The following is a 23,626-nucleotide window of genomic DNA, read 5'->3' as shown; positions in this document are numbered from 1 at the left end:
ATATCTTACTCAAAAAAAATAATAATCAGAACTGCACATAGTATTTATTCCTCTTTAATTGAAGAAGCCAAGAAATTTCCTCCTTTTAAGACTTTAGCAATCAACTGAATGTTGGAAATTGTGCTGGAGGGAGGCCTGCCTGGTCTAATTCTCTTCCTCCAAATTCATTCTTTTAGCCACAGATTTGCTCAAACTGGACTGAACAAGTAGATACCTGGCCCACTTGAGATCTGGGACAACCATGACCTGGATGACTGAGAATCTTCATGGACATTCCTTTGGAGTCTTCCTTGCTGAAGGCTCTTCCATTACATTCTCCTTTTCTTCTAGCTTAACCATCGTAAGTCTGTGGGGTACTTGGTGCTCTCTCAGCTTGGTGGTTTTCTTGCAGACATTTCATTATTGCACTGATGATGTTACCTAGTTTGCTAATGAAACGTCTCCAAGAAAACCATCAAGTCCAGAGAAGACCAAGGGCCCCACAACCCTCCTCCTCCTCTATGCAAACCTACTCCCTTCTGCCACTGATGATGTTACCTAGTTCAGTAATAAAACATCCAACTTAGAACTATTTCCTGACATCAAGAATAAATCCAAAAAATGTTGGAAATGTCATCAGACACCTGGCTCATATTACCATATGTGGTGGACTTGTGCGGATGCTAAAAAATACTGGACTAAAATCCACATGTGGTTGGAGAAAATGACGGAAAAACATATAGACTTGAAACCAGAGATATTTTTATTGGGAATTTTACCTGAAATATATAATAAAGATTTGAAATACCTGATTGTAAATGTATTAACAGCGGCTAGGATTGTATTTGCTAAAAACTGGAAAAATGAGAAGATACTATCACAGGAGGAAATCATTAAGAAAATATTGGAATGTGCTGAAATGAGTAGATTGACATTTGAAATTAGAGAACAAGAGGATAAACAATTTTATAAAATTTGGGATCTTTTCTATCAATGGTTAGACAATAAAATACAGTAATGAAATATGTAGACTTTTAGAAAATAATAAATATATAAAGATGTACTTCTTTTTTATTATAACTACAAAATGATTTTAGGATAGATTTGGGATGATAATATGAACTGTTATACAATAAATTAAGTAAATTATGGTTATCTTGTAAAACATGAATGAATAAAAGTATCGTCAAATGATTGATTAATAATGATACTAAGGTATTTAGTTTTTGATTGACAATATGAGATGATATGCAATGTCATTGTAATTGAAGACTACGAAATGGAAGCATGAAACAATTTGTAAACCAACCGGCACACTGTATGTACACCTATGGAAGACAGCTTGATGTTTTTATGTTTTGTTTGTTTATGTTTGTTTTTAAAAACCAATAAAATTTTTATATATATAAAAAAAGAACTATTTCCTGACAGTGAGAACAATTAATCAGAAATGGCCTCCAGAAATTGTGGGTGCTGCATCATTGGAGGCTTTTAAAAAGAGATGGTATGACATGGTGGAGGGTCTCCTGCCTTAGAAGACCCCCCAAGTTCGCTTCCAGCTGTGTTATTCGGCTGATGAATTGTGTTAGTCTTCTGTGTCAGGCTGAAAATACATTGGAAGGCATTGGTACCCAAAGTGAACCTTCTGAAGGGCTGGTTATTTGAGGAACTGTTTGTGGTGGTGGTTTCTACCCATCCAGTTGGATCAGACAGAAGAGGAGGCTCCAGGTCCCCTGTTATCTAGACGGACCCAAAGTGCATCTCTTTTGTTTCCGTGCCTATCCACTGGAACAGCATCCCCTCCCATTCTACAATGGTTCTGCAAGTCTTTAAAATTTGGCTTTGCTCCCAGACCTTAGGCTCTTGCTATAATAGGGCAGGTATACTGTATGATGTTTGGGGGGAAGAGGAGGAGGAAGGGGGGGAGGAGGAGAAGGAGGAGGAGATGGAGATGGCAAAGGAGAAGGAAGAGAAGGAGAAGGAGGATGATAAGAGGAGGAGGAGGAGGAGAGGAGGAGGAGAAGGAAAAGAAGAAGATGATCCCCAAAGAGAATTAATAACTCAGAAGTTCCTGCAATACTCGTAACCTTAATGGATAAAAGGATGTGCAGACACATTCACCCAATATACTTACCGTGATTGGGTTTAACCTGGCTTCATTCTTTATATGTTATATGAACCCAAACTATTGGTTAGATTATGTGCTAATAAAAAAAAGGTGGGGGGGATTCAATGTAAGCCAAATAAATATGTTGTGTAAGTCTCTGGGAATTGTTATTCTGAACTCTTTACATAGTCAATTATCAAGATTGAGAAATTATGGGGACTCTGGCAGCATATTAAATCCTTCCTTTCCTTCCTCCTTTCCTCCCTCCCTCCTTCCCCTTGTTTTTCTTCCTCCCTCCCTCCTCTTTTCCTTTCTTCATTCGTTCTTTCTCTCCTCCTTCCCATTTCCTTCCTTCCTTCTCCACTTTCTCCCTACAGTCTAATTTTATAAGTTTTACTATGTTCCTTCTGAGAAATCCTTTTTTTTTTTCCTAAGCTAAAAAAAGACCCACTTGCTATAACTTTTCTCCAAGAAGCCAAGACATAAATCCTTTGAATGGCCCACGGCTGCACTACTCTGACCCATGCCTCAACCAGTTTGTTTTTTTTCTGAGACAGTTTACAAAATGTTCTGAAAAGCTACACAATGATTTCCTAGTTAAATTCATCCTTGTAAAAGTCAATTGCCCATAAACTCTTCTTGCCTTAATCCACCCCCCACCCACCCCCAGTGAAGAGCAAAAGTGGTGCAATCATTAAACCAGGGCAGATATAAATGTGCGATTACAGCGGCTGTTTACTGGAGTCACGCTCTGGCAGCCCAATAATTTCCCAGTCGTGAGGACGGTTTTAAAGCAGGGCATGAGTCTATTTCCCTTCCTGGCTTTTGCCAAAAATATTGTTGGATGCTGGAAAAAGAACTGTGACGTCAATCTCAAAGTAAACCCCAAAGCTTCACTGCTAAAAGATTGATTTAGCCCTCTGGAGTTACAAGAACTGCTGGTTGCATCTTCAACCTGGAAGGAGGATCTGCATCGGAGCTTCTTCAGCCCAGTGGAACAGACAGGTAAGGATTTTGGGAGGGGTGTGACAGGAAGCAGCATTGGCACAAGAGAGACTGGAGCCCAGTGTAACAAAGGAGAGAGAGAGAGAGAGAGAGAGAGAGAGAGAGAGAGAGAGAGAGGGAGAGGGAGGGAGGGGAGAGAGGGAGGGAGGGAAGGGAAGGAAGGAAGGAAGGAAGGAAGGAAGGAAGGAAGGAAGGAAGGAAAGAAAGAAAGAAAGAAAGAAAGAAAGAAAGAAAGAAAGAAAGAAAGAAAGAAAGAAAGAAAGAAAGAAAGAAAGAAAGAAAGAAAGAAAGAGAGGGAGAGAGGGAATAAAGAAAATAGAAATGAGAGAAAGAAAGGAAGAAAAAGGGAAGGAGGGAAGGAGAGAAGGAAAGAGGGAGAGAGGGAGAGAATAAGGAAAATAGAGAAAGAAAGAAAGAAAGAAAGAAAGAAAGAAAGAAAGAAAGAAAGAAAGAAAGAAAGAAAGAAAGAAAGAAAGAAAGAAGGAAAGAAAGGAAAGAAAGAAAGAAAGGAAGGAAGGAAGGAGAGAGGGAGAGAGGGAATAAAGAAAATAGAGATGAGAGAAAGAAAGGAAGAAAAAGGGAAGGAGGGAGGGAAAGAGGGAGAGAGGGAGAGAATAAGGAAAGATAGAGAGAGAGAGAGAGAGAGAGAGAGAGAGAGAAAGAAAGAAAGAAAGAAAGAAAGAAAGAAAGAAAGAAAGAAAGAAAGAAAGAAAGAAAGAAAGAAAGAAAGAGGGGGAGAGAGAGAAAGAAGAGAGAAAGCGAGAGAGAAGAAAGAAAAAGGAAAGAAGAAAGAGAAAGGCAAGGTAAGGCAAAGAAAGGAAAGGAAGGAAGGAAGGAAGGAAGGAAGGAAGGAAGGAAGGAAGGAAGGAAGGAAGGAAGGAAGGAAGGAAGGAAGGAAGGAAGGAAGGAAGGAAGAAGACTCTCTCCAGTCTTTTCATCATGTTATCCATGAGGTCCAGCAAGTTGTAAGAAGGCATCTGAGTTTGGGATATAGTCAGGACTGCAGGGCACCTTCTGAATGTTCTTTAGGTGCAGTTAATTTATTTATTTATTTTTATTTATTTATTTGATTTGCCAATTGTTTACAAGATAATAAGTATAAATGTATACATAGTTGTGAATACATGAAATGGTTACATATAAGAAAAATAAAAGAATAAGAGAAACAATAGGACAGGGACGGTAGGCACGTTGGTGCGCTTTATGCACGCCCCCTACAGACCTCTTAGGAAAGGGGTGAGGTCAATAGTAGACAGTCTAAGGTTAAAGTTTTTGGGGTTTGGGGAAGAAACTACAGAGTCGGGTAGAGTATTCCAGACATTGACCACTCTATTGCTAAAGTCGTATTTCCTGCAATCAAGTTTGGTGCGGTTTACTTTGAGTTTGTATCTATTGTGTGCTCTTGTGTTGTTATGGTTGAAGCTGAAGTATTCATTGACAGGTAGGACATTGCAATGTATGATTTTGTATACCATGCTTAAGTCAGACCGAAGACGGCGTAATTCAAGGTTTTCTAGTTCTAGAATTTCAAGTCTGGTGGCATAAGGTATTCTACAGCGAGTAGAGGAGTGGAGAACTCTTCTTGTGAAATATTTCTGGACTTTCTCAATTGTGCTAATATCAGATACGTAGTGTGGGTTCCAGACTGATGAACTGTATTCGAGTATTGGTCTAGCAAATGTTTTGTATGCTCTGGTTAGTAGTGTGATATTACCAGAGAAAAAGCTACGTAGGATTAGGTTAACAACTCTTAATGCCTTTTTGGCTATGTAGTTGCAGTGTGCTCTAGCACTTAGATCATTAGAGGTGAGTATTCCAAGGTCCTTTACAGAGGAATTGAAAAGATTTAATTGAAAAGATTGCAGCAAAACCTGAAAGCCCCTGGAAATGCGTCCATAGTGGGAAACCTCATAAAATGCAAAAGGCACAAATTAGCATAACCGGAGCCCTAACTCCTGAAGTTTTAGCTGCTCTGCCAGTAGATTTTCTGGCAATTGACTTTTGAAAATCCCGAGAAAGGCTTGGTTATTTTGTTTGCATTGTTAAGTAGATGGCAAAGTCACTCAGATTTGGGGAAAACACAAAATTTCACAGGCAGTGAGAACTGGGAATCGGGCGTGCCCTTTCTGCAAGATAAAACTGGAACCTGGGAGATTGTTGAAGGAGGGGAAAGAGGATATTATGGGTGAGATGGACTTTATTTCTGGAATGTGGTTACAACTCAATGTCTTGAGTTGAAGATATGTAGGCATGAACGTTGACTGCGGAAAAAAGTCTCCTGAGTTTTAGGCTACCAAAACAAGGCGATTGAGTAAATCAAAAGCTGGTTCATTTCTCCGGGACATTAAGAGTCAAAAATGGCAAGTGTGAGTAAAAAAAAGAACCAGACATATAACATACTGTCTAGAATAGGGGCCTCCAACCTAGAGTACTCTGGGAATTGAAGTCCACAAGTTTTAAAATTGCCAAGGTTGGAGACTCCTGGTCTAGGAATTATCAGTCAACAAATATCCAAATTATCGGTCAAGAAGTACTGGCAATATGGCGTGGGAAAGGTTTCAATGAAGAGAGATGTTACAGAAGTGCAGAGTTGAAAGGGACCTTGGAGGTCTTCTAGTCCAACCCCCTCCTCAAGCACCAATTTCAGGCAACCTCTTCTTAAAAATTCCAGTGATGGAGCATCTACAATTTCTGGAGGCAAATCGTTCCACTGATTCATTGTTCTAATGGTTAGGAAGTTTCTCCTTAATTCTAAGTTGGATGTCTCTTTGATGAGCTTTCATCCATTACTTCTTGTCCTGTCCTCATGTGCTTTGGAGAAGTGATTGTCCCTCTCTGTGACAGCCCCTTCAATATTGGAGGGCTGTTATTATATCACCCCTAGTCCTTATTTTCATTAAACGAGACATATCCAGTCTATCTCCTCTCTCTTAGATATTGAGGACTTGTAGAAATTCTGGTTGACAGGAATAATTACAGAAGGGCTGAGGACCAAAAAGTCATGAGGATGGCCACCATTGCATGATGTGCATCCTCGGCATGCAGTGTGCATAAAAAGAAAGGCAGTGATGGCCATTGACTTCTTTCATCCTTTGCTGGCTGAGATGCCGTATGTATCACCTTGGCTTCCCCACCTGTTGGACCATCCATGGACCACCTCTGCAGATGAAAGGAAAACAGAGCTTCCCTGGAAGGATACCCGTTGCCAAATCAGCACCCAGTGGCACATTGTTTCCTTAAAGTTGTGATTCTGATGCAAAGTGCATTAATCTCTCCCACTCTTCTCTCCTTCTCACTCCTTCTCTGTCTCTGTCTCTGTCTCTGTCTCTCTCTCTCTCTCTCACACACACACACACACACACACACAAACAGAGTGAGAGAGAGAGACAGAAAGACAGACACAGAGAGAGAGAGAGAGAGAGGCAGAGAGAGAGGGGCGGAGAGAAAGAGACTGTGTGTGTGAGAGACAGACAGACAGACAGAAAGAGACAAAGAGAGAGACAGAAAGACAATTAGACACAGAGAGACAGAAAGACAGACAAACAGACACAGAGAGACAGGAGAGAGAGAGAGAGAGAGAGAGAGAGAGAGAGAAGAAGAAGAAGAAGAAGAAGAAGAAGAAGAAGAAGAAGAAGAAGAAGAAGAAGAAGAAGAAGAAGAAGAAGAAGAAGAAGAAGAAGAAGAAGAAGAAGAAGAAGAAAGAAAGAAAGAAAGAAAGAAAGAAAGAAAGAAAGAAAGAAAGAAAGAAAGAAAGAAAGAAAGAAAGAAAGAAAGAAAGAAATGATAGAGGTAGAGATAGCTAGCGAGAGACAGGCAAAGGCACGGATGGATGGATAGATGGATAGAGATTCTTTCAACCCAAACAGAAGTTGTCTGAACCTTTTCATTTGTCCCAGTGTGTCTCTGTATTTGTTCCAATTTGAAATAATGTGTGCAGGCTCATATTATCAGCTAAATATGTTTGGATGTCCCAGGCAATCCAAATTTTTTCCTACCAGCTCTATGAGAGTGCGCTTCGTGCATGCACGCAGGGCTCAAAGACCACCTTCTGTGTCAATGAGGGTGAGCTGACCTGTTTTTTTAGCTCAGCTGAGGCGCGGCAATCCACTCTGTCGCACGAGCTCAGCTGAGCTAAAAAAAAACAAGGGAATATAGGAGAGGTAACAGCGGGGGCGGGTGGATGGGGCCAGCTAGAGGTGGCATTTGCCGGTTCTCCGAACTACTCAAAATTTCCACTACCGATACGCCAAAACTGGTCCAAACTGGCTGAATACCACCTCTGGTCCCAGGCCTTGAAACCGAAGACAGAATAGAATAGCAGAGTTGGAAGGGACCTTGGAGGTCTTCTAATCCAACCCCTTGCTCAAACAGGAGACTGTACCATTCTGAACGAATGGCTGTCCAGTCTCTTCTTGAAAATGTCCAGTGATTGAGCATTCACAACTTCTGGAGGCAGGCTGTTCCACTGCTTAATTATTCTGTCAGGAAATTTATCCTTGGTTCTAGGTTGCTTCTCTTTTTAATTAGTTTCCACTCGTTGCTTCTTGTCCTACCTTCAGGTGCTTTGGAGAATAGCTTGACTCCCTCTTTTTTATGGCAGCCCCTGAGATGTCGGAACACTGCTATCATAATCACCCCTAGTCCTTCTTTTCGTCAGAGTAGACCCGTGATGGCGAATCTATGGCATGCAGAGCCATTTGTGTGGGCACATGAGCCCCAACCAAACTTACCTCACTGCGCATGCGTGTGCCTCCCAGCTGATTTTTGGCCTGTTTGAGGCCTTTTCCAGCCTCCCAGAGGCTCGAGGGAAGCCTCTGTAGCCTTTGGAGGCCGAAAAACAGGCCCGTTTCATCACTTCCGGTATTTCCGGAAATACCGGAAGTGACAAAACTGGCCCAATGCTGGTAAGGGGGGGGGATCGTGCACGCATGTGCAGGGGGCATGGGGGGGAGCATGCATTGCCTTCTGGGTGCTGGCACGCGAGCGTGCGCATGTGACCATGCACGCAATTTTCGGCACAGGTTAGCCACCCAGTTCCTGCAACCGTTCTTCATATGTTTTAGCCTCCAGTTCCCTAATCATCTCTTCTCTGCACTCTTTCTAGAGTCTCAATATCTTCTTTTTTGCATCACGGTGACCAAACCAGAATATATATTTTTTGCAAAACTATATAGGCCATCCAGGATGAGATGCTGCTGCCTGTCCCGCTTGCTTTACAATCTGCAGGCGTCCCATCCAAAATTCATAAATTCTGCCCCCAGTTTCCAGCTGACCTTGAGTTAGCAAGATAAAAGGGCTGGCAAGCGTCCCTCCCCACACGGAGCATGTCATGCATGATCCGGAGAAGAGGGCAGTTATACAATCAGAGCTTCGGTGTGGTCAGCCAGATGGACGGAGTGAGAGCATTTCTTTATCCAGGCATGAATGCCATACATGCCATAAAGGATAAACCAGGTTTTTGTATAAAAGTTATGTAACTTTTATATAACTTTTATATATTATGCTTGGCCAATAAAGTATTCTCTTCTCTTCTCTTCTCTTCTCTTCTCTTCTCTTCTCTTCTCTTCCATTCCATTCCATTCCATTCCACTCTATTATTCTATTCTATTCTATTCTATTCTATTCTATTCTATTCTATTCTATTCTATTCTATTCTATTCTATTCTATTCTATCATTGGCCTGCAGGATTGGCTGGTCAGGCTCCACATAGATAAAAACAGAAGACTGATATAAGAGAGCACAGATCATCCTTGACATGTGACCACAACTGGTCCCCACATTTCCATTGCTAAATGAGACAGTTATTGAGTGTTGCCCTATTTTACGACCTTTCTTGGCACCGTTATTAAGGGAACCACTGCAGTTGTTAAGTTAGCAACACAGCTGTTCAAGGAACAGGGTATCGCATGACCCTAGGACACTGCGACCGTCATAAATAGGATGTCAGGATTCCGGCAGTTACCCCCATTTAAATCATGTGTCTCGAGCCAAACTTCCAAAACTTAAAAAGGATTTATTGGGAGTTAACATGTCTGGCACTGCCTGGGTGTAGCTGATTCTGAGACACATCATTCGTTGTCACCCTTGACCCTGGTTTTCCCTCCACCCCCTGGGTGTACCATAATTCATATTCTCCAATGGGACACGTCCATAGCCCAGAGTCATCAATCATGTTCTCCAGTTAGAATTTTGTGCGGCAGAAACTTCAGTCACCTAGTTACTATCTTTGAAAACCTATTTATGGAATGCACTTTCAATTTTCAAGCTGCCGCATTGCTCTTTCAAAACGCTTTCCCCCCTCCCTTTCTGTTGGCAACTCTAAAAAGACCATAGAAATATTTTATGAGTTGACATTCGGCTCCCCTCACTTCTTGAAGGTGACCTGTACAACACAAAAAAAAAACAAATTTATTGCAGGTATTGGATTTAGGGTTGCGAACCCCGCCCCGCAGACTTGGTTGGATTTTCTGCATGGAACCTTGCCACAAGGCGATCGGCTTGGACATTCCTACTCTTTATCCAAGATGCCTCTGATAAGGGGTAGCCCTTCCACTTGATTAACTATGAGTTGACATAGGAGTCTGTTGCCAATTGCGTCTGAATTCTAATCACAAAACCATTGGGGATGCTGCAATAGTCATAAGCAGGGGTGGGATTCAACTGGTTCGGACCGGTTCAGGTGAACCGGTAGTTCCGGCGATTAGTTAGCCATGCCCATTTACCCCTGCCCTAGTCTGTCCTATATTCCTTTGTTTTTCACCCCAGCTGATTTGCCACGGATAAGGGAGCTGTTTTTACTCACTGTGAGCTGTTTTTACTCACTGTGAGCTGTTTTTACTCACTGTGAGCTGTTTTTACTCACTGTAGCTGAAGCAAAATGTAACTTTTAGCTGAAAAGGAGGCATTTTGAAGTGCTGTGTGCACACACGGAAAGCACACACTCACCAAACTCGCTGTTACACTGGTGGAATCCCACCCCTGGTTATAAGGGTGAACAAGGGTTTTAAGTCGCTTTTTTCAGTGCTGTTACAACTTTTAACAGTCACTAAACGAAGGGTTGTAAGTCGATTACCTGTATTGGAACACTATTATATCACCCCCTAGTCCTTTTCATTAGGGTTAGGGTAACTATAATTTAACAAAAACTTGTGAATCGTTATCAGAATAATATAATTAGGTAAACATTGCAAATATGATGATTGATATATCTTTGGTAGTAAAAGGAGTGAGGTTAAGAATACAGAGATTGACCCAAAAAATAACATACTGGAATACTGAATAATTAAGATTGAAAATAATTATGTGGATTGATACTAAATTGGAAAAATCGGCAACTACATTGTGTAAGAGGAATATTGTCATAGTTGTGTCAAAACGTAAGACACCACGGAACCACACTGTTCATACAATGATTTTTGTTGTAACAAAAAATAAAAAAAAATTGCAAAAAAAGAGGGGGGTTAGGGTTAGGATGAATCACGCAGGTTGGATTTGGGGTTAAAAACTCCCCATGGCTCCAAATAGCAATCGGTTCCAGGAAATCTGGATTGGGTTACCTGATTTTTCTTCCACTGCATGAAAAGCTTTGGAGACACTCAGAGATCACACAGCTCATTTTTTTTTCCCATGAAAGAACCTCAGTTCTCTGTAGATGGAAAGGTAAATTAGGAGGATTAGGGTTGGCGAGTCGGAGAAGGGCAAACATTGCTGCAGCTGCCAAAAAAAAAGCCAACGCAATGCTAGGCTGCGTTAACAGAGGGATAGAATCATGGATTAGACAGACAGTCCCTTATCTGAACTGGTATAGGTTCTCCTGCTTGAGGAGGGGACTGGACTAGAAGACCTCCAAGGTCCCCCTTCCAGCTCATTCATTCTATTCTAAATTCTAAGGATCATGTGATGTGTTAATGCCACTTTACAACGCCTTAGTAGGACCACACCTAGAATACTGCATCCAGTTTTGGTCACCACGATGTAAAGGAAAGATGCTGAGACTCTAGAAAGAGTGCAGAGAAGAGCAACCAAGATGATTAGGGGCCTGGACGCTAAAACATATGAAGAAGTGGGTATGGAATTGGGTATGTCTAGATTGATGAAAAGAAGAACTGGGGATGACAGGATAGCAGTGTTCCAATATCTCAGGGGTTGCCACAAAGAAGAGGAAGTTGAAAGTTATTCTCCAAAGCACCTGAAGGCAGGACAAGAAGCAATGGATGGAAACTAATCAAGGAGAGAAGCAACCTAGAACTAAGGAGAAACATCCTCAAAGTTAGAACAATTAAGCAGTGGAACAACTTGCCTCCAGAAGTTGTGAATGCTCCAGCACTGGAAGTTTTAAAGACGAGATTAGATATCCATTTGTCTGAAATGGCACCCACAACTTCTGTTGGCAAACTGGTTAATTGTCCTCACTGTGAGGAAGTTTCTCCTTAATTCCAGGTTGCTTTTCTCCTTGATTAGTTTCCATCCATTGCTATTTGTCCTGCCTTCTAGTGTTTTTGGAGAATAACACACCCAGTTCCTGCAACCTCTCTTCATTTTAGCCTCCAATTTGAAACTGCCTGTTTTTTTCCTGTGAGTCTGTCTGTCTTTCTTTCTTTCTTTCTTTCTTTCTTTCTTTCTTTCTTTCTTTCTTTCTTTCTTTCTTTCTTTCTTTCTTTCTTTCTTTCTTCTTTCTCTTCCTTCCTTCCTTCCCTCCCTTCCTCCCTGTGCTTTGGAGAATAGCTTGACTCCCTCTTCTTTGTGGCAGCCTCTCAAATGCTGGAATACTGCTATCATGTCACCCCTGATCCTTCTTTTCTCGTGGGAAGACTTTATATATTCTCAACTTATTATAGACTGGCATCTCACTACTGTACATTCCTTGTCTAGGACTGGAGACCATCACAGTAAGGCAGTTAGTGATTTATTCTTCTCCAGAAACTGTGAGCCCCAGCAAGGTAGCGTATTGTGCTAGCAAAAATAGAGGCTGTTTCTTTTGTAAGAGTCATGATATGCTACTAAAATTGTCAAGGAGGGTGACTGCAAAACTGTTCCATGTATGCTAAAAGAATTTCCAGCAGCTTGGCTCAAAGTTCAATTTACATTTTCATTACAATTTACAATTCATTACAATTTAATCCTCATCTTACATCAGTTCTTCATTGGAAGTTACAACAGTACTGAAAAAAAAACTGACATGACTGTTTTTCATACGGGAGGAGGGAAGAGGACGGGGACTTTGGGGTTCTTGATGTTATTTAACCTCGGTGATTTTCTTGCAGATGTTTTATGACCCAACTAGGTAACACCATCAGTGCTAGAAGGGCGGAGGGTTGAAGATAGGAGGAGTGGGGAGGGGGAGGAGGATTGTGGGGTCCTTGGTGCTCTCTGAGCTTGGTAGTTTCCTTGCAGACATTTCATTACCACACTAGGTCACGTCATCAGTGCAAAGTTGGAGAAACATTTTGACAGGGGAAATGTGGACAGCCATTGTTTAGGCTGCAGCTTCAGTCAAAGTTCAGTCAAATGTACCTTCTATTCCCCAGTCTGAATAACTAAAGAAACAAATCACTCCAAGGTTCCTCTCGCTTCTTCTCCATGAAGTAGGACCTAAAGAATTTGGCACTTAGCCTGCCCTACTGTGGGCACCTGAAAAACCTCTGTAATAGCAATACCGTGTTCCCCCGAAAATAAGACCCTGTCTTTTATTTTTTGCACCAGGTCTTATTTTGGGGGGATGTTATCCACTGACTACCCTCACTTACGCGTGTTGCTCCTGGCCTCCTTTTCGCTGTCAGAAGCTTTCAGGAACTTCTTCTGCAACTAACAATGCTATCTTGAAGGCCTCTGCAGCCATAATAGAGCTCTGGATTGATCCGGAGCTTTGTAATCAGCTACAGAGGCCTTCAGGAAAGCCTTGCCAGCCTTGCCGGCCTTGCAGAATAAATGGGCCGGCAAGGCAGGTGTCGGGGTGTGTGAGGCCTGGCTACAACTGTCCAAAGGTAAGTAGTAGGGCAGTTCCACCACCACCCCATCCTCACCCTAGCTTAATTTTTATCCATCCACTCTGGAGTGGGTGGGATCCTTAAGTAGGGCTTATTTGGGGGATAGGGCTTATATTGGAGGCATGTTTAAAATCAAGCTAGGACTTACTTTTGGGATAGGTCATATTTTGGGGGAAACAGGGTAGCATTTAGATTTATATACTGCTTCACAGTGGTTTACGTTCCTCTGTTAGCAGTTTACAGAGTCAGCAGATTGCCCACAATAATCTGGATAATGGGGACAGAGAAGCTTAATTACTGAGAGATGGATGCGGGGGGAAATCTTTAAAGTGGATTTTTGCCTGAGACTGTCTGAAGAAATTCCATTTGCAAAGCCTCCGGGCTCCCATTTCGAGGAGGGCAGAATTGGCTTCGGCTGTAACTGATCTGCAAAAGAAAACCATCATTTTTGTTGGTGATTGCCGGGAAATTAAGTTGTACTTTGGTGTTCTCTGGAGAGATGTCAGCAGCAATGGTGTTTGATTTCCAGGGAATTCTAGGAGTGAGTGTCAAATATTCCTTAGAAAGATATTCAAATTTTGAAAGAAAGGAAGAAGATGAACTAAATTGCCTCTTTTAAATCCAGTGTTTTTCAGCCTTGGCAACTTTAAGATGTGAGGACTTCAACCCTCAGAATTCCCCAGACAGCTTTGGGAGTTGACATCCACCCATCTTAAAGTTGCTTAGGTTGAAAAATACTAAGGAACAGTAACAGAGTTGGAAAGGTCAACTAGTCCAATCTGCTGTTCTTGCAAGAGATTTGTATATTATTTTTGATCCATGGCTGTCCAAAATCTCCTCTTAAAAACCTCTAGTGATGGGACACTCCCAACTTCCAAAGGCAATTCCTTCCACTGGTTAATTGTTGAATCTCTTTGAACTGTTAATTAGTGAACTAATTTATTAATAAATTCATTTAATTGCGAATTAATGAATGTTAGTGAAGTCAGTGAACATTAATGAATGAGTGAACTAATGTATTAATAAATGAATGGACTAATCAGTTAATTAGAACCGTTGAATACTATTCTAATCTCACGTCCAAGCTCCATGCATTAATTCAAACATTTGCAATCATTGTGCATATGTGATTTGTTGCATATTTATTGACCTATATCAATCTTCACTCACTTTTCCCTATAAGTGTATGGCCCTTATCTTGCAAAACGAAGAGAACAGGTGAGATACTCAATGCCTACTCCATCTAGTATATCTTTAGTGTTTCTGTGTTCCTTGCTTTTCCAAATCTGTGGTCCTCCAAACTTTGGGACTTTTCATCGCTGGGGAATTTGCCTCTTTAAATCCATCCTCCCCCAGCTTTAAAAAAACAAAACAAAACACAAATTCAAATCTTCAGCTCCGCCTCGTTCTAAGAGTTGGCACCTTCCTTTTGCTCTTCCTTCTATTGAGAAACAAAAAAAAAAAATGGTGCAAGGTTTTTTGTTGATCAGTAGAGAGAGCTATAACATTAAAAAAAAATAGTGCTGGAATCATGTTGCTGTTAACCAAAAACATTTTTTTTTTTTTGCAAAGAAAGGAGATTGAAAATGAGCAAAGCCATAACAGGTTAACAAGGGAGGAAGATGTAAACAAAAAATTTACCTCGATCCTTTCTGAGGGTTGGCCTTTAGCATGCCATGATTAGTTTCCGTGCATTGTTTCTTGTCTTGTCTTCTGGTATTTTGGAAAATAAAAACAAAGGGGGCCAACTTATTTTCCAAAGCACCAGAAAGCAAGACAAGAAACAATGGATGGAAACCAACCAAGGAGTGAAGCAAGTTAGAATAAATTAAGGAGAAATTTCCTAACAGGACAATTAATCAAAAGAATGGCTGGCGTTGAGAAGTTGTGAGCACTCCATCACTGGAGGCTTTTAAGAAGACGACACTGGACAGCCATTTGTCTGGAATGGTCTAGTCTAGGGGTCACTAACTTTTTGGACCTCAGGGACCACCAAACTCATAGTTTTAAATCCTGCAGATCTGCTTTGGAGAATAGATTGATCCTTTCCTCTCTGTGACAGCCCCTTAGAGATTGAAAGACTGCTATCATATCAACTCTTGTCCTTCTCATCATTAGACTAAACATGCCTAGAATGGATGCTGGGACTGGGTATGTCTAGTTTGATGAAATGAAGGACTAAGGGGTGACATGATAACAGTCTTCCAATATCTCAGGGGTTGCCACAAAGAAGAGGGAGTCAAGCTATTCTCCAAGGCACCTGAAGGTAGGACAAGAAGCAACGGATGGAAACTAACCAAGGAGAGAAGCAACCTGGAATTAAGAAGAAATTTCCTGACAATTAGAACAATTAATCAGTGGAACAGGTTGCCTTCAGAAGTTGTCGGTGCTCCATCATTGGTGGTTTTCATGAAGAGATTGGACAATCACTTGTCTGAAATGGTATGGGGTTTCCTGCCTGAGCAGGGGGTTGGACTAGAAGACCTCTAAGGTCCCTTCCAACTCTACTATTCTAGTTCCCTCAAACATTTATCATATGGTGTAACCTGAAGACTCCTTACCATCTTTGTTACTCTTCTCCGCACTCTTTTTAGGATCTTAACATATTTTTTTGTATCATGGCCATCAGAATTAGACACACATCTGCTCATAAAAGTCAAAAAAACACCTACCAACCATCACTGGACTGCCTGATAGATTATGATCCATAGTCTTCAATAAAGAGGCCTTCCTCCCAAAAAATGGGCTGATAATATTCAACATCATCATCATCCATAATTCCATAATTCTTTGTCTCATATTCCTAGAAGCAAAGACCTTTAATATAATTGTGTCTTCTAATCATCTACTGAATTTGATCTCCTCTGCAGCCATACAATCATAATGGTGTAGAACAGAGGTCTCCAAACTTGGCAAGTTTAAGACTTGTGGACTTCAACTCCCAGAATTCTCCAACCAGCTATGCTAGGAGTTGAAGTCCACATGTCTTAAAGTTGCCAAGTTTGGGGACCCCTGGTGTAGAAACTTTACAGGAATGGTTCTTTGTCTTGAACCTTCCTTATGTGCGGAAGAGATCAAAAATTATGTCAATTAGCATGATTTCACTGGTCAACAGTCCAATCTTAACAGATAACAGTTAATCAGAGTTGGAAGGGATCTTGTAGGTTATCTAGTCCAACCCCCCTCCCAAGCAGGAGACCCTACACCATTTCTGACAAATGGCAGTCCAATCTCTTCTTGAAAGTCTCATGTAATGATGCTCCCACAACTTCCGAGGGCAACTTCTGTTCCATGGGTTGATTGTTCTCACTGTCACTGTTTTAGTCTCCAGTCCCCTAATCACCCTGGTTGCTCTTCTCTGTACTTTTTTGAGAGTCCCAACATCTTTTTATAGTATGGTGACCAAAAATGGATGCAGTACTCTAGGTATGGCCTTACTAAGGCTTTATAGAGTAATATTTGTACCTCCCTTGATCTTGACTGTATCCCTCTGTTAATGCAATTTAGGATTGCATTAGGTTTTTTTGGCTGCAGCTGCACACTGCTGGCTCATATTTAGCTGGTTGTCCACTAAGACTCCAAGATCCCTCTCACAGTTACTGCTATTGAGCCTGGTTTCACCCAGTCTATATGTGTGGTTTTGGTTTTTCTTGAGTAGGACTTTGCAAGTCTTCCTCAAAGGCGTCACTGTATTTTCACAACAAGTTTATAAAGTAGATTAAATTAAGTGGGAATAACTGAACCAATGAACTTTATGAGTAGATGTGCCAGAAAATTAATCCCAGTTCATCATTTAACAATTAACCTCATTTCCCCCTAGGAATCAGAAATAAAAAGAAAGATTTACATGAGACCAAGAGTTTACAGAAACTTTCCTTTGACAATTTTCTTTTTTTTCTAAAGGGATATGACATCATCCTGCAAAGCGTTAATTTCACTCAGGTTCTGAATTCTAAGATTTACTGTTACTGTTATTTACTTTTTGAGAAATGGGACTTGTGAAATTGTATGAAATTGCAGCTCACTTCATTCTGTACGCCATTCATAAACTATGGTTTAATGTGCAAGAAAAATAGCACAAGGTTGAAAATCCATCAGAATTCAAAAGCAACATAAAGCAGATGTTTGTGTGTGTGTGTGTGTGTGTGTTTGTACACAACTATATCCCTATCTATATCATCTGTATCTCAATATTCCAGGCACTCACTATTCAACAACAAACCTTGCATTCAATCCTCTGTTAAGGCATAACAAAACAGCTTTCTCTACCTGCAAAGTTATCTGCTTTTCATCATTTTGTGTTACTTAAAATCTTTAAGCCATTTTGTCCTATTTTCTTCTGAGACCTATCTTCTTGCATAGCTTCCCTCCTTCCTTTCTCCTTCCCACCCACCCTCCTTCCTTCCTCTCTATCTCCTTCCTTCTTCGTTCCCTCTCTCCCTTCCCCCTTCCTTCTGCCCTTCCTTCTTCTCTATCCCGTTCTTTCTTCCTTCCCCTCTATCCCGTTCCTTATTTCCTTCCTCCCTCCCTACTTCCCTTCCTCTCTATCTCCTTCCTTCATCCCTCCCTCCCTCTCTTCCTCCCTCCCTCCCTACTTCCCTTCCTCTCTATCTCCTTCCTTCTTCGTTCCCTCTCTCCCTTCCCCCTTCCTTCTGCCCTTCCTTCTTCTCTATCCGTTCTTTCTTCCTTCCCCTCTATCCCGTTCCTTATTTCCTTCCTTCCTCCCTACTTCCCTTCCTCTCTATCTCCTTCCTTCTTCGTTCCCTCTCTCCCTTCCCCTTCCTTCTGCCCTTCCTTCTTCTCTATCCCGTTCTTTCTTCCTTCCCCTCTATCCCGTTCCTTATTTCCTTCCTCCCTCCCTTCCTCTCTATCTCCTTCCTTCCTCCCTCCCTCCCTCTCTTCCTCCCTCCCTCCCTACTTCCCTTCCTCTCTATCTCCTTTCCTCCCTCCTTCTCTTCCTTTCCTTTCAAGTCAGTGTTGATTTCTAAAGAATGTCCCACAGTTTTGGCAAGATTTCAAAAACGGGTGGCCATTTGCCTGCTTTCTAAAGGTGACAGAGAGGGACTGGCCCAAAGGCTGACCCAGACAATCTAGAACTCATGGTCTCCTGGCTTCTAGCCGGATGCCTTAACCACTACACCAAACTAGGCCTCCGTTGCTTAATTTACCCATTCGGTAATGCCCAAGTGGCACCATCAGTCAACCAAGCTAGTTTAAGGCATCCTAATTCTCAAGAAGAATGGCATTTCATAACATGGGAGAGACAGACGGAGGGAAGGAGGGAGAGAGAGAGAGAGAGAGAGCCCAGCTAAATTTATAATATGATTCAAAGCCATGTCTTTGCAGTCATAATCTCTAAGTTCCATGGCCAGGCATCTCTTCTGTTGAGAAATCCCAAGCAATCATGGCCGTCGGTCACAAAAATGCGATTTCTGTTCTGTTCTGTTCTGTTGCTTCCTTATTGCACTCGGAATGCGGCCAGAGAACTAATTGCCAAATGCAAGGCAAGGCCAAACTTGACACAGAGTCAAACAGAACTTTTCAAAGCTTGAATCGACCAGACGAACTAATTGCTTCCTGCAAAAGCTCACATCCCGTTCGCTCCTCTTTTATGTCCTATGGGAGGGGCCAATCATCTCCAAGGTGTAGATGTCAGGGCTCCGGCACCCACCCCTCATTTAAATCATGAGTCTCTAGCCACATCTCTCAGATGTTTAAAGAAGATTTATTAGGAGTGAACATGCCGGTGCTACCTGGGTGTAGCCGACTCTGAGACACATCATTCATTTCACCCTTGACCCTGGTCTTCCCCCAACTCCTGGATGTATATTCTCCAATGGGACACATCCATAGCCAAGAGTCATTAATCATGCTCTCCAGTAATAATCTTGCGCGCCAGAAGCTTCGGCTGCCTAGAAATTATCTATGAAAGCATTTAAGGAATGCACTACTTCCCCAACTCCCTTTCTGTTGGCAACTCTAAGAGACCAGAGAAATATTTTTGCTTTCTCAATTGTTCTTGTCTTCTGGTAGATCTGCACATGCGCAGGCCGGGAACCGGTTCCAGAAACTCCCCCGCCTCACTGTTGTCTGAGTCCAAAGGCAGCTGATGACTGCCAGCCTGCCCTGGCCCCATCCCTGCCTTTGATGCAGAGCCCTCATCTGAGCCCTCCTCAGCCTCCAAGACCAGCCCAGGTTCCTCCCCAACCTCCACATTGCTGTCCGACTCTGCTGCCAGCTCCGCCAGCCGCTGGCAGGCCACAACAATTTCTCAAAGGTCTGGTACAGCTTTCCTTCCACTAGCAGTTCCTTTGTGACCCTCCTGTCCTCCTTGGCCATTCTCTTCTCATTTGGGGAAGCTGCCAACAGATAGGGTTGTCTCTTCTTGCTCTGCTATCCATCATTCAGCCTGGGAAACCTGTCTTTCCTTGGCCGAGTCTCAACAGCCAGCTGGAAACGTTGCAGCTGTTGACCAAGGATGGCCGTCCTGCAGAGCAGAAATTGCAGAGGGCGGTGGGATTGGGGTGTGTGTCTGTGTGAGAAGGTTGTCTGAATGCCTCAATCTTATCAGCTCAAGGACCTACACAACAATTAAGGGGAGAGGGTTTCACTCCTCTTTCCAGCAGCCTTAGAAAACTAGGTCAAAAATAAGGTCTTCCTTTTCTGGTCGAGTGCCATTTGATGAGCCATCTGTAGATATCAGAGGGAGGATTGGGGCATCCACAGGTGACCCAGAACCAAAGGTGCTTTTTCAGGAGGCAACTGGACCTTCTTGGTTTTTTTCCCTTTGAAGACGTTTCACTTCTCATCCAAGAAGCTTCTTCAGCTCTGACTGGATGGTGGGGAATGGAAGGATTTATATTCCTTGCAGACAGCTGGTCATTTGCATCCTTTTTAGAGGGTCATTGAGGCCACTTGGAGGTTTATCTGTATCCTCAGGGTCACCTGATAGTATTCCTGGTTCCTGTAGTCCAAGGGTGTTCATCCCAAATTGTATAGCTAAAAGTCTGTACAGATTCTCAGTTATCGTGGTCATGGTTATCCCAAAGGTGCTTTTTTCAAGAGGCAACTGGACATTCTTGTTTTTTTCTTTGAAAACATTTCCCTTCTTGTCCAAGAAGTTTCTTCAGCTCTGACAGGATAGCGGAGAACAGAGGTGAAATGCTGCCGGTTCAGCCCAGTTCTCCCAAACTGGTAGTAAAAAATGCTACCGGTTCAGGTGAACCGGTATTTCCGATGACCAGTTGGGCAATGATCAGCTGTGCCACACGATTTAAATTAGCTAGAAAGCAAGAAATCATTGGATTTCTTGCATTCCAGCTAATCTAAATTGCACGGCGCAGCTTATTTATCCTCCCTCGCTGTTGCACTTACCTGGGAAGAATTCAAAATGCTTCTTTTTCAGTGCCCAGGAGGGTTACCTGAGGCCCACCAGGCCAAAACTGGGGTGCATGGGGGTGTTGCGAAAGAAAAAAAAGAAATAAAGACTTTGGGGGAAAACAAAACCAGTCACATGACCACATAGCTGCATCCACCCACCAACCAGGCCACGCCCACAGAACTGGCGGCAAAAGAAATTTGAATTCCACCACTGGTGGGGAAGGTGTCCCAGAAGTTAAGATGGTGGCTGGCTCCCCTATGATTGAAGCCAACTACTCTTTGCAGTTGGGTGATTGTGTGAAATGCTTGTACAATGGGACAGAGCTTCAATCACGAGGTGGCAACCCTCATTTGGACTTTATGGAAACTTGCCTGCAATAGATACCTCTAATGTTGATTCTAGGTCTTACGTTAGTACTAGCCACAGTTTGAATTGGCTACCTAAATCATTGTGCCAATACTAAATCCTGAGTGGATTACAGCTTATTTAGGTCATTTAGGTCATTGTTTCTCCATCTTGGAGACTTTAAAGATGGGTGGACCTCAGAATTCCTTAAGCCAAAGGGGTCAAACTTGACCACTTTAAGAGTGTGGACTTCAATCCTCAGAATTCTCCAGACAGCATGTCCGGCTAGTTCAGGAGTCCTCAAACTTGGCAACTTTAAGACTTGCGGACTTCAGCTCCCAGAATTCCTCAGCCAGCATAACTTGCCAAGTTTGGAGACCTCTCAGTTAGATAATTCTAGGAGTTGAAGTCCATCCATCATAAAGTGGTCAAGTTTGGAAAAACACTGCTCTAGGGGTTCATGGAAGCCTTAGATCGCTTGACAAAGTCTCGTTCAAAGCATTTAAAGATGAGAATGTATATTTATTTTATTTTATTTTGTTTGGTTTGGTTTGTCAATTGCTTACAAGATAATAAGTATAAGTAAAAACTGGAATGGTTTAGAATGGTTTAAGATTTAATAAGAAATTAAAATGTTGAAGTTTTTAATAATGATTGATTTTTAAAATGTAATAAAATATTGAAGGAAAGGAGGATACAATGTATTTAAACATTTTTGGTGGATAGTAATGTACCAAGCAGAACCAAATTGGGTATTTGTTATGTTGAATGTTAATTTTACTAACTTAGGGGAGGATAGAAAGGCATCATACTCTGATTAGTGATTTCAGGAGAAATTCTTTTTATTATAAGAAGAGATAGAGGGATAATGAATGGGCAAAAGATACAAATTTAATGATTTAATTAAGATGGATTAAATAAGATAGAATTGTGAAGAGTGATATGCGCTGCCCATGCAAAGAGAGGTAACTGGGGCCAAGGTACTTTACTAAAAGATTTTTTTATGTTTGTTTGTGTTTGTTTGTGTTTTATATGAGAATATTGGGGAAATTTTTGTAGAAAGACAGGGAAGGATTTAATATGTAATGATTTGTTTGTTGTTGAAACTTTTAATAAAACTTGTTTTAAAAAAAAAAATAAGTATAAGTAAAAACATGTCTTTCTTCTAAGCTCCAGAAATGCCTCCATCATCTGTAGGCCAATAAACACAAGTTGTACTTCTGAGAAAGCCAAAGCTTGGGATGGACTTGGATCACAATCACTTTCCAATCACAATCACAATCACTGTTGGTGTCTGGGAGATCAAAGCTGTTAATCATCTTGGGAATTGTGCCTCTGAAGTTCTTCGGAAGTTCCATGGTGACTCCGTGGCACAACCCACAGCAGGGTATCTGTAGGGGATGGCCCATAAAAGTCACTAGCTCTATACCCGTGCTTTGCTACTTGTGCCTCTGCCTACCAGCATCTGTCAGTATTCATCTGGCTAACGTCCTGTCAGTGTGTGAGAAGGTTGAGGGCTGTTTGGAAACTGAAGCAGTATTTGCTGTGTGAGCAAGAAGGAGACAGCAAGGACCCTGGCCGTGGCTTAGCTCTGTACTACTGCTTGGTGCTCTGAAACTGAAACTCCTCTCCTCTGCTTGGGTTTTGCATTTGGAACAGATTTCTTTTCAGGTGGGGAGGGGGAGTAGAAGTCTTTAGCATTTATTTATTTATTTTTATTTATTTATTTGATTTGCCAATTGTTTACAAGATAATAAGTATAAGTGTATACATAGTTGTGAATACATGAAATGGGTACATATAAGAAAAATAAAAGAAGAATAAGAGAAACAATAGGACAGGGACGGTAGGCACGATGGTGCGCTTTTATGCACGCCCCTTACAGACCTCTTAGGAAAGGGGTGAGGTCAATAATAGACAGTCTAAGGTTAAAGTTTTTGGGGTTTGGGGAAGAAACTACAGAGTCGGGTAGAGTATTCCAGACATTGACCACTCTATTGCTGAAGTCGTATTTCCTGCAATCAAGTTTGGTGCGGTTTACTTTGAGTTTGTATCTATTGTGTGCTCTTGTGTTGTTATGGTTGAAGCTGAAGTATTCATTGACAGGTAGGACATTGCAATGTATGATTTTATATACGATGTTTAAATCAGACCGAAGCATCAGAGCATGTTAATAATAATATAATAAATACTAATGCTCTGATGGTCATTTTGAAAAATCCTTTCTTAGTGAGCTCCTAGAAGCCAAGAGGAACATACATGCCAAATTTCAAGTTTGTAGGCTTTACGGTTCCGGAGATTTTGTGATGATGCATGAGTGGTATTTTCACTTTTTATATATATATCTCCCAATCATGGACTAACTGTTCACCCAAGATTTAATAAAGGAGCCAGCTGTAGATCATAGCTGCATAACTCTCTCTCTCTCTCCTCTCCCTCCCTCCCTCCCTCCCTCCTCCCTCCCTCCTCCCTCCCTCCCTCCTCCCTCCTCCCTCCCTCCCTCCTCTCTCTCTCTCTCTCTCTCTCTCTCTCTCTCTCTCTCTCTCTCTCTCTCTCTCCATGGTTGGGAGATCACCAGATACAACAACATGGCTAGAGACCAGTTGGGAAGTTGAACGAGTATTCTGTGTTGTGGTTAAGGATTGTACCTGGGCCTTGAGTCATCAGATGTGGAGCTCAATTCAAGAGAGTTTCTGGATAGTAGCAACTGAGAGAATTCTCATGCATGGAGAAATGCACTGGCCCCAAGAGCAGGGACCAAACAAGGACAGAGTTGGTTCCAGAAACAGAGACACTTGATAAATAGGTCTGCCCTGGTTAAG

The 23,626-nt window shown here is 41.9% G+C and overlaps 1 protein-coding gene across 3 annotated transcripts in view; it reads left to right on the top strand.

The window, feature by feature from the left end:
- The first annotated feature begins 2,769 nt into the window (after positions 1–2,769).
- Positions 2,770–23,626, top strand: part of GPR20 (G protein-coupled receptor 20) — a 48,303-nt gene continuing 27,446 nt past the window's right edge. For 2 of the 3 annotated variants that reach the window (XR_015749065.1, XM_026688535.2), the window contains exon 1: positions 2,850–3,091. The gene's annotated coding sequence lies outside the window, so the exon portion shown is untranslated. Of the gene's footprint in view, positions 3,092–23,626 lie in introns of all 3 variants that reach the window. The other variant, XM_087962264.1, reaches the window with a different exon arrangement.

Source organism: Notechis scutatus, chromosome 3 (genome assembly GCF_049901735.1).
Source record: "Notechis scutatus isolate UNSWTSFEM ecotype Mainland chromosome 3, rNotScu1.2, whole genome shotgun sequence".
Lineage (NCBI taxonomy): Eukaryota > Metazoa > Chordata > Lepidosauria > Squamata > Elapidae > Notechis > Notechis scutatus.
Note: the sequence above shows the minus strand (reverse complement) of the source record. Positions and strands in the feature narration are given on the sequence as shown.